The sequence below is a fragment of the Limulus polyphemus genome, unplaced genomic scaffold, assembly GCF_000517525.1.
Source record: "Limulus polyphemus unplaced genomic scaffold, Limulus_polyphemus-2.1.2 Scaffold5588, whole genome shotgun sequence".
Classification (NCBI taxonomy): Eukaryota; Metazoa; Arthropoda; class Merostomata; order Xiphosura; family Limulidae; genus Limulus; species Limulus polyphemus.
Window position 1 is genome coordinate 1 of NW_013671198.1, and position 13,313 is coordinate 13,313.

The 13,313-nt window shown below is 34.8% G+C and overlaps 1 long non-coding RNA gene across 1 annotated transcript in view; it reads left to right on the forward strand.

Moving 5' to 3' along the window:
• The first annotated feature begins 2,596 nt into the window (after positions 1-2,596).
• Positions 2,597-13,313, forward strand: part of LOC111089215 — a 45,940-nt gene continuing 35,223 nt past the window's right edge. Inside the window, exon 1 of the long non-coding RNA XR_002613521.1 lies at positions 2,597-2,785. This is a non-coding gene — a long non-coding RNA (uncharacterized LOC111089215). The remainder of the gene's footprint in view (positions 2,786-13,313) is intronic.

Sequence of the window (13,313 nt, forward strand, 5' to 3'; positions counted from 1 at the left end):
TCTTATTCAGTAACCTGATACTTGTTACTGGTACATGTTGTCTAATGATCTTATTTAGTAACCTGATACTTGTTACTGGTACATGTTGTCTAATGATCTTATTTAGTAACCTGATACTTGTTACTGGTACATGTTGTCTAATGATCTTATTTAGTAACCTGACACTTGTTACTGGTACATGTTGTCTAATGATCTTATTTAGTAACCTGATACTTGTTAAAATCACTTTATTTATCAGTAAGGACGGGTGTGAATAGTGAATAGTGTACCCGGACTGTGATTCTACATATTTGGTGCGTTATAAGAGTAGCGGTCCTCGAGTTCTCCTGCGCGACGATTCTGTTAGCTTATTTTTAGTCATCTGTTCTTTATAATACACCAGTTCGATACTGAAAATAGCCAAACTGGAAGGATTTGTGAAGGACAGGAAAATTGTTTGTTTTGAAATTTGCCGTCCCTAATTTAGCAGTGTAAGACTAGAGGGAAGGCAGCTAATCATCACCACCCACCGCCAACTCTTGGGCTACTCTTTTACCAACGAATAGTGGGATTGAGCGTCACGTTATAACGTCCCCACGGCTGAAAGGGCGAGAATGTTTGGTGGGACGGGGATTCGAACCGCGACCCTCAGATTACGAGTAACCCTAACCACATGGCCATGCCGGGTTGGATAGAAAAATAAACAGGTTTTAAAATCTAGCGTTCATTCCTTGCCAGTATTACTTTCCTCTAATTTCAGGAACATTAAAGACTGCCCACTGTAATATGTGAAAAAATAACAGATGGCGTTCAGATACTCTTGACATCTTTATTTAATATAGTTTCCGCAAAGCATTATAATCAAAACATGGGAAACATCTGAAAGTGTCAGATCATTAGACAACATGTACCAATAAAAAGTGTTAGGTTACTAAATAAGATCATTAGACAACATGTACCAGGAAATAACATTCACATTAATGAAGAGAATGTGGTATGTAAAAACTGACTGAAAATACTTAATTTTACAAATCAGTTAACCACGTGACTAGATACTTCTCTCACAAGTGCTGGGTTAAAGAAGTTGATTAGATTATTTATGATCGATAATCTAGTCATGATACCAATAAGATCGTTTGTGTTATACATTTACCTTATGAAATATAGCAGTGACGGTATCGATGTTTCCGGTGTTTCGAACTTTAACACTTCACTCACTTTTAGTCATACGTCTTCTGTATATAGCAACTTCACCGTGTAGTAACACTGTCTATTCCTTAGCATATACGTCTAGATATTTTCATGAAATCACTAACTTGTCAGTAATGATATATACCGTCTTGTACATTAAATCACTAAATTGTCAATAATGATATATATATACTGTTTTGTACATTAAATCTCTCACTTGTCAGTACTGACATATACCGTCTTGTACATTAAATCACTAACTTGTCAGTAATGATATATACCATCTTGTACATTAAATCACTAACTTGTCAGTAATGATATATACCGTCTTGTACATTAAATCACTAAATTGTCAATAATGATATATATACTGTTTTGTACATTAAATCACTAACTTGTCAGTAATGATATATACCGGTATATATCATTACTGATAAGTTAGTGATTTAATGTACAAGATTTAATGTACAAAACAGTATATAGATATCATTACTGATAAGTTAGTGATTTAATGTACAAGATGGTATATGTCAGTACTGACAAGTTAGAGGTTTAATGTACAAAACAGTATATATATCATTATTGACAAGTCAGCGATTTAATGTACAAAACATCGCTGACTTGTCAATAATGATATATATACTGTTTTGTACATTAAGTTGCTGACTTGTCAATAATGATATATATATACTGTTTTGTACATTAAATCACTAACTTGTCAGTACTGACATATACCATCTTGTACATTAAATCACTAACTTATCAGTAATGATATCTATATACTGTTTTGTACATTAAATCTCTAACTTGTCAGTAATGATATATACGAAGACAAAAATTAAGTATTTTGTTAATTAATTCGCATCGTAGATAGACCATTGTGTAGGTTTGCATCTAAGAATAAACATTAATTGGTAGTTTACATAGGAAGGGAAGAATAAGGTATTTTGTAATTGTATGTGCTAATTAGTTTATTTTTCCTTGCCCCTGTATTGTGAACGATAGCCAAACATCGTGCCTCTGAGATATTTATAGGTTACACGTGACCTGCAAAACGCTCCAGGAGGTCAGTTTCTCTTTCTGTATTTTCGTTACATATTAAGAAACCACAAACATAGCTGTTGGCTGTTTTTGGTTGCTGTTTCCTGTGTTATTGCCGGGTTTTCTGAACCTAATTCCGCGGAACTTCAAACTAACAAATAATTTGACTATTTTTAAACTCTCGATACTGTATAAGTCTTGCCCTTTCCGTTTCTACATCCGGGCTGTCAACTTTAAGAACAGGCTGCCCAGTGGATATGGACCTATAAAGACGAATTGCACTAGTTATCCGTGCACGTGTAAAGTCGAGCCTTTCGCGTGACGCCTCTGTGAAGGTCGGTTGCCCTGCAATGCGCCGGTGTTATGAGTAGCTGCTGCCCCCTGGTGCGCAGTGTATTGCCCAGCGATGCTAATATTCCCGACCTGCCAGCTGTACAGGTTAGTGCGCACTGACGGGATAGTCGTTGCTGCATCACAACGCCAGTTGCTTTCCTGTAATGTTTTTGTGTGTTTTTAAATTTACAACAAGTGTTCCTTGCTAATATCAGCGGCTTTCACCGAGGCTTTATATCAAGTAAGTTAGCACCTCCACAGTAGAAACGTCTTTTGTAAAATTCCAAATAGCGTTATCAAGCTACCCTGGGCAAGTTTCTGATGACGTATGTTCACGAGAACTCAAAACAGATATCTTGAAACTCTAAGTCTGACTTACTTGTATTTTGAATTTTATGTCGTTTAATTATATGTATGATCATGTTTGTCTGTGAGTGTGTGTCCATACACGTATCTATACCATTACTTGCATATCATTCTGCTTGTAAATTTACAGAAAAATATGATATTATTAAACGAGTTTAAAATATGTGCTGCTAACTGTGACCAAGTTTCATTCATCTTACAGTTTGACTAATTTATTCGGGCGTTTCCAAGGAGTTGACGCATGAGTGATAGTAACATAGCAACCATGTTTATTAATTAACTGATTAATGATTCCAAGATGGCGGCCGGTGTGTGCGTTTTAAGTGAACTGTAATTAAAGACGAGATTAAACAAGAATATATCGTGTCTGGTATTCCAATATACTGCTAATTTATATAATCCGAATAACTAACAGTTACAGCGTTTATTAAAGTAGTCTGTAAAGTCCAAATAACTAACAATGACAGCGTTTATATAAATTGGCTGTAAAGTCCAAATGACTAACAGTGACAACATTTATATAAACAGGTTGTAAAGTCCACGGGGTTAACAGTGACAACATTTATGTCAGCAAGTTGTAAAGTCCAAATGCCTAACAATGACAACATTTATATAAACAGGTTGTAAGGTCCACAGGGCTAACAATGACAACATTTATATAAACAGGTTGTAAAGTCCACAGGGCTAACAATGACAACATTTATATAAACAGGTTGTAAAGTCCACAGGGTTAACAGTGACAACATTTTTATAAGCAAGTTGTAAAGTCCACAGGGCTAACAATGACAACATTTATGTCAGTAAGTTGTAAAGTCCAAATGCCTAACAGTAACAACATTTATATAAACAGGCTGTAAAGTCCATAGGGCTAACAGTGATGACATTTATATAAACAGGTTGTAAAGTCTAAATGTCTGACAGTGATAACATTTATATAAACAGGTTGTAATGTCGAAATGACAAACGGGAAAAGTTTACGTAAACAGATTGTAAAGTCCAAATGACAAACAGGGAAAGTTTACGTAAACAGATTGTAAGTGTAAAGTCCAAATGACTAACAGTGACAACATTTATATAAACAGGTTGTAAAGTCCAAATGACAAACAATGAAAGTTTATGTAAACAGATTGTAAAATGCAAATGAGTAACAGTGACAACTTTTATATAAACAGGTTGTAAAGTCCAAATAACAAACAGTGCAGTTTTTATATAAACTGGTTGTAAAGTTCAAATGACGAACAATGAAAGTTTATGTAAACAGGTTGTAAAGTCCAAATGACAAACAATGAAAGTTTATGTAAACAGGTTGTAAAGTACAAATGACAAACAATACAGTTTTTATATAAACTGGTTGTAAAGTTCAAATGACTAACAGTTACCACGTCTATATAATAGGTTGTAAAGTCCAAATGACAAACAATACAGTTTTTATATAAACTGGTTGTAAAGTACAAATGACAAACAATGAAAGTTATGTAAACAGGTTGTAAAATCCAAATGACGAACAATACAGTTTTTATATAAACTGGTTCTAAAGTACAAATGACAAACAATGCAGTTTTTATATAAACTGATTGTAAAGTTCAAATGACTAACAGTTACCACGTCTATATAATAGGTTGTAAAGTCCAAATGACAAACAATACAGTTTTTATATAAACTGGTTGTAAAGTTCAAATGACTAACATTTACAGCATCTATATAAACAGGTTATCAAGTCCACAGGACTGCCACTGTTTATGTGGCTTGTGAAGTTTGTTAACAGTAAAATAACATTAGTTTTAAACGTAACGTATGTGATAACGGTAGTTACTTGATTCTCAAATTAATAACATAAGTTCTATTGCTACATATGTTCAAATTGCTGGAGTCATGTTCCGATTAAGACTACTTTGGGATATATTAGTATAACGTGTTTTCTCAGATTGATGTTGGACGGTGTGAGCAGCGACCTCTACATGTAACAAGTCGACGTAGTTTGTTTTGTACAGCTATGGTATGGTTTCAAGCAATGCAAATATAGAAAACATCCAAACTCATTTTGTTACAATCTTATTTACCTGAATATATCAAAAATACGTCCTGGTTCTTGCTTAAAATTAAGTATATGTGCAATTTGATTAATTTTTTGAGAGGCATATTGCCCTTGAAACCCGACAGATCCCGTGAAATTCTACTAGTGAAAGTTAACTCTCAGTCCATAATGGACTTTGTTTATGAAGCTCTTTTAATGCACTTTAAATGTCTTAATTTAAAAGTCTTGCAGGTTAGTTTTAAAAGACTGCACTCTTCCGTCTTTTTTTTTTCTTTCCTGAAAACGCGAGAAACACAAATTTGCTAAAAATGAGCAAAATCCAGCGAGGATTTTCAGTAGCATCCATTCTCCAAGAACATTGTTGTAAGACAGGGGAAGTGGATCGGAATGTAGGAGGTGTAGCAGTCAGGTCGAGAAACTTGGCAGAAATGGCAAAGCAGTTGCGTCACTTTTTATTTAAAGCAGCCCCTTTCACAGTAGAGATGTGGTCAAGATTTCTACTGTCTGAAAAAGATACATTTAATGCATTAGATTTAGTAATAATCTTGAATTTTCTTTTACAGAAAACTATATTTTACATTAAGAAGCAAGAAATATCCTAAAAATATATTAATTATGAAATACTTCTCTAATTTAGACAGAAGCGCTTATTCTAATCCCAGTATAAACCGGAAGTTAAGTGGTGTGAATCAGAAAAGAGCGGGAAACTCAAACAGCAGCAATACCTTTATTGTGGTCTCGCACAACGATACGACCAAATACCAATCGCGACATTTGTTCCCTATTGTAGCTGGATGTTTTATTACTGCTTATTTTGGTTATTATGGGACAAGCAAAAATTCTGAAAATTGTATTTACAATCTTTGACTTACAGAATTGTGTTGTGGCGTGAGTAACTACTGCAGTGACGATATACGGATTATTATATAAAATATTTTTATTTTTCAAAAATACTACTAAGCTAGCATACCAAGTTAAGTCTGGTTCAGTCAACTCGTTATGATGAGATACGTCCAGTAGCACAATGGTATGTCTGCGGATTTACAACGCTAGAAACCGGGTTTCGATACCCCTGGTGGGCAGAGCACAGATAGCCCTTTGTGTAATTTTGTGCTTAACTCCAAACAAACAAATAAACAGACAGACAGAAAGTTTTCCTTGATATTGTACCGGTATGGCAATATAAATGCCTGTACCATGATTTTTCTACTCAACTCTGCCGAGCGAAGCGACGACATATTTACATTATTTCTCTAAGTCCATTGATTTTAAACAGTTTACCTGATTGGTAAATTATAGACACGAGACTGAAGAATTAACTGGTTGAATTAAGTAGACGACGATTTGTAAAACGAGAAACTTCAAAGCTTAAAACTGAAATTGGGGGCTCGATTTGTGCGATCTGTATAACGCAGATATCTCATTGTGTGGCACTGAGCTCGAAAACAAACAGACAAAATAGTACGAAAAAACAGCTTTTTGACTTTTTCGATGTTTTTAGATTGGTCACAAAATACATAATCCTTAGTATAATCTAGACCTTAGAATGGTGGATGGTAAGATATTTTATCTTACGCCTTAAAACTCGGTACATCATACTGCTGTAGGGTTTCTGTAAAGAACTGATAACACGAACCTTGGGAATATGATTCTCTTACGTGAGCCGGCATGGATAGCGAGCCCGGGCTGTGAATCCGCGTCCTGTTGCTACGTAAACGCGCTCCGAACTTTCTACCAGTAGATGAGCTGTAACAGTGGTAGTAAAACTACAGTATTTGGTTAGAGGAAGTTTGCTCAAGACTTGGCTGTGTGTGTGTGTGCTGTTCATTAGCCCTATTCCATATAGGCTACCCGTTCAAAATTAGGGTCGGCTATATGCAGATAAGCCTTGTTTATCTTTGAACACAAGTTTTAAAATAAGTAAACCTGTTTATAGTTAGACTCTTGCATGTATATGTATGTAGATAACATTTATACTGTTTATTACTGAACATGCTGGACTTTCTTATAAACGAGTCTGAAAGTTAACACCTCTGAATCCTAAGAGTACAAACCTTTCTTATAAAGGAGCTTTAATGGTAACATCTCTGAATCCTAAAAGTACAAACCTTTCTTATAAATGAATCTGAATGGTAACATCTTTGAATCCTAAGAGTACAAACCTTTCTTATCAATGAATCTGAATGGTAACATCTCTGAATCCTAAGAGTACAAACTTTATAAAGGAGTCTGAATGGTAACATCACTGAATCCTAAGAGTACAAACCTTTCTTATAAATGAATCTGAATGGTAACATCTCTGAATCCTAAGAGTACAATCCTTTCTTATAAAGGAGTGTGAATGATAACACCTATGAATCCTAAGAGAACAAACCTTTCTTATAAAGGAGTCTGAATGGTAACATCTCTGAATCCTAAGAGTACAAACCTTTCTTATAAAGGAGTCTGAATGATAACATCTCTGAAGTCTGTGAGTACAAACCTTTCTTATAAATGAATCTGAATGGTTACATCTCTGAAGTCTGTGAGTACAAACCTTTTTTATAAAGGAGTCTGAATGGTAACATCTCTGAAGTCTGTGAGTACAAACCTTTCTTATAAAGGAGTCTGAATGGTAACATCACTGAATCCTAAGAGTACAAACCTTTCTTATAAATGAATCTGAATGGTAACATCTCTGAATCCTAAGAGTACAAACCTTTCTTATAAAGGAGTCTGAATGGTAACATCTCTGAAGTCTGTGAGTACAATCCTTTCTTATAAAGGAGTCTGAATGGTAACATCTCTGAAGTCTGTGAGTACAATCCTTTCTTATAAAGGAGTCTGAATGGTAACATCTCTGAAGTCTGTGAGTACAAGCCTTTCTTATAAAGGAGTCTGAATGGTAACATCTCTGAAGTCTGTGAGTACAAACATATTCGAGAACTGTCCCACATTCCTGTACGGGTTCTACAAAATCCACAACTTCAGTAACAGTTTTTATGTCGCTGTGTCTTCGAGATTATCAATTCAACTTTTCTAAATAACTTTAACAAAACTTCTGAGAAAATTTGTGAAGTGCTTTTAACAAACATATTTGTATTTTTGTATTAAGCGTGGATGTTTCCAATTTAAATATACAAACAGAGCAGATAAAAAAAATAAGTACGAAATCCCATGACTTGCGCATCATTTTATGACATGATAGTGTATTGTTATCCAAGTGATGCAGCTGATATGGTAAGAAAATTCCACAAATCTACACAGAATGTTTTTATGTAAGAACAAATTTTGTGTATTTTTACTCTTACTTTCAACGTGTTTATAAAAACAACATAATGTGACTGTCATCAGATAAACAGTTTTCGCTGTTCTTTCATCAAATTAGTTAGTAAAAACTTGGTGTTATTGAAATTATACATCTGATACGCGGAAAGGGTTTTCATAATAACTTTGATATGTTATTTTGTTACTTGTGCTTTAAAGCATAAAAGCGAAAGGCTCAGAGCGTGTATACGAATAGCTTTCAGAATAGTATGAAATTTCCATCAGATGTTACTGACAGTAGCACGAATTTTATTAAGATGGTGCTGGCAGTAACACGAACTTTGTTAAGATGGTGCTGGCAGTAACACGAACTTTGTTAAGATGGTGCTGTCAGTAACACGAACTTTGTTAAGATGGTGCTGTCAGTAACACGAACTTTGTTAAGATGGTGCTGGTCAGTAACACGAACTTTGTTAAGATGGTGCTGGCAGTAACACGAACTTTGTTAAGATGGTGCTGGCGTAAGTAATGTGTGATGTACGAAAAAAATAACCTGATGATTCATGCTTTAAGCAATGTGTGATGTATTTACAGAAAAAATAACCTGATTATTCTTGCTTTAAGTAATGTGTGATGTATTTACAGAAAAAAATAACCCGATGATTCTTGCTTTAAGTAATGTGTGATGTACGGAAAAAATAACCTGATTATTCTTGCTGTAAGTAATGTGTGATGTATTTACGGAAAAAATAACCTGATGATTCTTGCTGTAAGTAATGTGTGATGTATTTACAGAAAAAAATAACCTAATGAATCTTGCTTTAAGTAATGTGTGATGTACGAACAAAATAATCTGATGACTGATCATTACAAGGCACTCCACCCAAATTTACCCATGGTAGTAAAACACGTGTGACATAATGTATAAAAATTGTGGGTGTACATAACATAATCAAAGGGTTGAAGAAGGAAGAATCGAGGCTCCAACCCAAGTTCTTCCTATTAGAAAAGAAAATTTAACTAAATAACAAATTGATTCCCAAATGTCGTGAAGTAGATACAGTTATAAAGCACTGTCAGGGTTCAGGGTGGCTATGAAAGGATACATCATCAACAAATTGATTCCCAAATGTCGTGAAGTAGAGACAGTTATAAAGCACTGTCAGGGTTCAGGGTGGCTATGAAAGGATACATCATCAACAAAATTATTTCCAAGTTGAGGTGTGTATCAAAAAGCTGAGCTCAGTTGAAAATATCGAAAGCAGTATAGTTCGTACTTTTATAAATCACTAATGAATAAGATGTAAAACTGTTTCGCAATTCTGTGATATGTATATAGTTCTTTTAAAACCCGTGCATCATAATAACCTATGAGACTTCGGAGAATTTTGTGGGCGTTTTGAACTATAACATTTTTATTTTATGCTGCAAATTTTGTGTTACTGCCAGTAACATGTGATGGAAATTTGATGTAGTTTTGAAAGCTAGTCTATACTACAAAGTTCGTGTTACTGCCAGCACCATCTTAACAAAGTTCGTGTTACTGACAGCACCATCTTAACAAAGTTTGTGTTACTAAGCAAGAATCATTAGGTTATTTTTTTCGTACATCACACATTACTTAAAGCAAGAATCATCAGGTTATTTTTTCCGTAAATACATCACACATTATTACTTACAGCAAGAATAATCAGGTTATTTTTTCCGTACATTACACATTACTTAACGCAAGAATCATCGGGTTATTTTTTCCGTAAATACATCACACATTACTTAAAGCAAGAATCATCAGGTTATTTTTTTCGTACGTCACACATTACTTACAGCAAGAATAATCAGGTTTTTTTTTCGTACATCACACATTACTTAAAGCATGAATCATCTGGTTATTTTTTCCGTACATCACACATTACTTAAAGCAAGAATCTTAATGGCTGAGGGACTAAAAATATTAAAATATGAACTATTTATTTTACATCAAGTATTTGTATTGTTATCAGTTTTTGTTTGTTCAAAGTTGCTGATCTGTGTGGGTTTTTAGATTTTATTGTTATAGCTTGATGTTTCTATTATTTTTTCCCGGTTTTAACTTGCTACACTTAGGTGTATTTTGTTACTTTATTGTGTGTTACTTTGTTTTCTTTTGTCATTAGATTTGGTAACTTATATGCAAGAGCAATTTTATACGTTGAAACAGATTATTACCCCCCCCCCCCGCGCACGCACACACACACTCCTCTATTCTACGAATCAATGGGGTAGTAGGCTTGACCTAGTGGTTAGCATACCCTGACGGTGAATCGAAGAATTCGTGGCCCGTTATTACAAAACACTGTAATTTGATGCCGTGTAAGAGTTATAAATGTGACGGTCAGACAAGAGTAGTACAAGGTGGGTGCTGTTGACTAGCTGTTTTTCTCCTAGTCTATCAGTTCAAAATTCGGGATGACTATGCACAAGTTAGCCCTTGTGTAACTTTGGGCGAAGTTCTGTAACAAATAAATATAATTCTTAACGTATAATAAAAAGTTTCTTCATTAGTAAAGTATGATATTAACTACTTTATGATTTTGAGCGTGGGTTGGCCCTTTGGTAGAACTCTGGATTTCGGCGCTGGCTAGCTGGGTTCGAATCTGTGCTTTACCACGAAGTATTCTATTATGGCATTCCCTTAGCGATGAGGTTGGGTGGTAGGTTGCTACTGACCGGATGCCTTCCCTTTGGTCTGTAGTTCAAAATAAAGGACAGTTTTACCATAAATACAAAATACAGACTTAGTGTATTGTAGTCCTTTAAGACCGTGGGGTTCGAAATCTCGGTAAGGGGGTGCGTGTGACTACAAGAGCATAAAAGTATATCTGAAAGTACATAAAGATGTTTGGACACCACTGATTTAAGGAAAAACAAACAACAAGTCTGTTTAATGATATTTGAGAAAAATACTACAGTGGTCAGGTATAGGTCAGTGTAGCTTATGACATTGGATTATGGAGAGCGGTCACACGAATACAAGAGCAACCTGAAACCGATGTTGCAATTTTCATGCCTAAAATTAAGGCTTTGTTGTAATCATCATGAGATCCTCGACCTCGTTTTTGAAAGATCAATTCCCAGAGTGTTTTTAGTTACTGAAATCATTTGACAGGTTTGTTTATTTTTAATAGGGTAAAATGTGTTTAATTATTTGTCTGTCCATTTTACAGGTTTCACTTGTTTAATGATATTTGAGAAAAATACTACAGTGGTCAGGTATAGGTCAGTGTAGCTTATGACATTGGATTATGGAGAGCGGTCACACGAATACAAGAGCAACCTGAAACCGATGTTGCAATTTTCATGCCTAAAATTAAGGCTTTGTTGTAATCATCATGGGATCCTCGACCTCGTTTTTGAAAGATCAATTCCCAGAGTGTCTTTAGTTACTGAAATCATTTGACAGGTTTGTTTATTTTTAATAGGGTAAAATGTGTTTAATTATTTGTCTGTCCATTTTACAGGTTTCACTTGACACTTTTCATTACGATCTGTCTGTCTCTTTGATCGTTAACCATGAATTTATTATTTTATGCCTTGGCGGGTTTTATTATTATTATTATTACTTAAATGTCATCTTTCGTTAGTCATCAGAAAACGAAGGTTTTCGATTTTCTTTGTATAGTAGTTAACATGTTGCGTTTCGGATAAAAAAGTACAGAGTTTGAGAGTAGCGTCCACACCTTGTAAAATTTCTTAAATTTCCGATTATTCGGTTCAACAAGTCTGAAAAACCATTATGGTTACAGATGCTGCTGGCTCGCTGTCCTACCTCTGGTCAGTAGTTGAAAATTAGGGATGGCTGTATCTGAACCCAATATGACCCTGACTTGTCCATTCTCACCATGCACGCATAAGTTGCTGTTCAGTTTGAAGATCACAATTCTGGATGCAGTTCCTTTTCACAACATTTTGGGATTTTTAAATAAGTGATACTGCTGTAATGTAAACGTTCTAAAGCCATCAACCATGTATCAGTTTTTCCCTCTAGACTCTAGAGTACTTGCAAATTTTATTTAAAATCGACCAAAGATATTGTCCAAAGAGATTAGAAATATTGTTTGCACGATTTCAACAACTACATCCTGACACGTGGTAGCATTATAATATGATGGTCATTTCCACTTTTTGTTGGTAAAGAGTAGCCTAAGAGTTAGCTACAAACAGCAAACAAATATACTGACACTTTTCCATTGTGATAGCAAGGACTCTCTCTGATTGGCATGTATATCTACGTTTTCTTTGTTTATTACAAGACGTTAATTAGTTAAGGAGAAACTACAAGAAAAAGAAAGTCCTGAATTTTAAAAATGTGAAAAAGTAACTACATTTCAGAGTCGGAATGAATAAAATTGGAAACTAGACGATTTTCTTTTCATATTTAGCTTTAGACATTTCACGAAAACATTATGGAAAGAAGTCGTCCACAGTTGTAATCTCTGGTGTATGAGTTTTTAGTTTTATGTGCACGTTGAAGTTTGTGTAAATTTTTAGTTAAGTCAATACTGTAAAGAAAAAGCAAACCGAAAAAAATGTAGTGTTTATAAAGATGTTCTTACGTGGCCTAGTGGTTGGCGTGCCCAGTCTATGAATCCGAGGGTTCACAGTTTGTATTCCATTGTCGCAAAAAGTAGCTCCGCACTGGAGTTGTGAGTACGCTTTAGAATTAACGATCAAAACCCATTATTCTATTGGAGTAGCGCAAGAGATGGCGTAGGTGATGTTGAGTAACTGTCTTCCATCTAATCTTCCAGTTGAAAATGAGGGACACCTAACGTAGATAGCCTTTGCACGTAAATTCCAGATACTGCTACCACTTGTCTGTGTGATCTTCGTCACTAAATGACAGATTTTTGGTATATATGTTACGTTAAATTCACCCAAAAGTGTTCTCATTTTTATTTTTAGAGACGTACAGTAAATTCAGTGCTGAGTATACTTTTTTAGAAATGGAATTGTAAGGATTCACTGGTACAAAAAAGGGTTAGACATCATCTATTTTCCTGATGGAATTGTAAGGATACACGGATAGAAAAAATGGTTAGACATCATCTCTTTTCCTGATGGAATTATAAGGATTCACTGATAG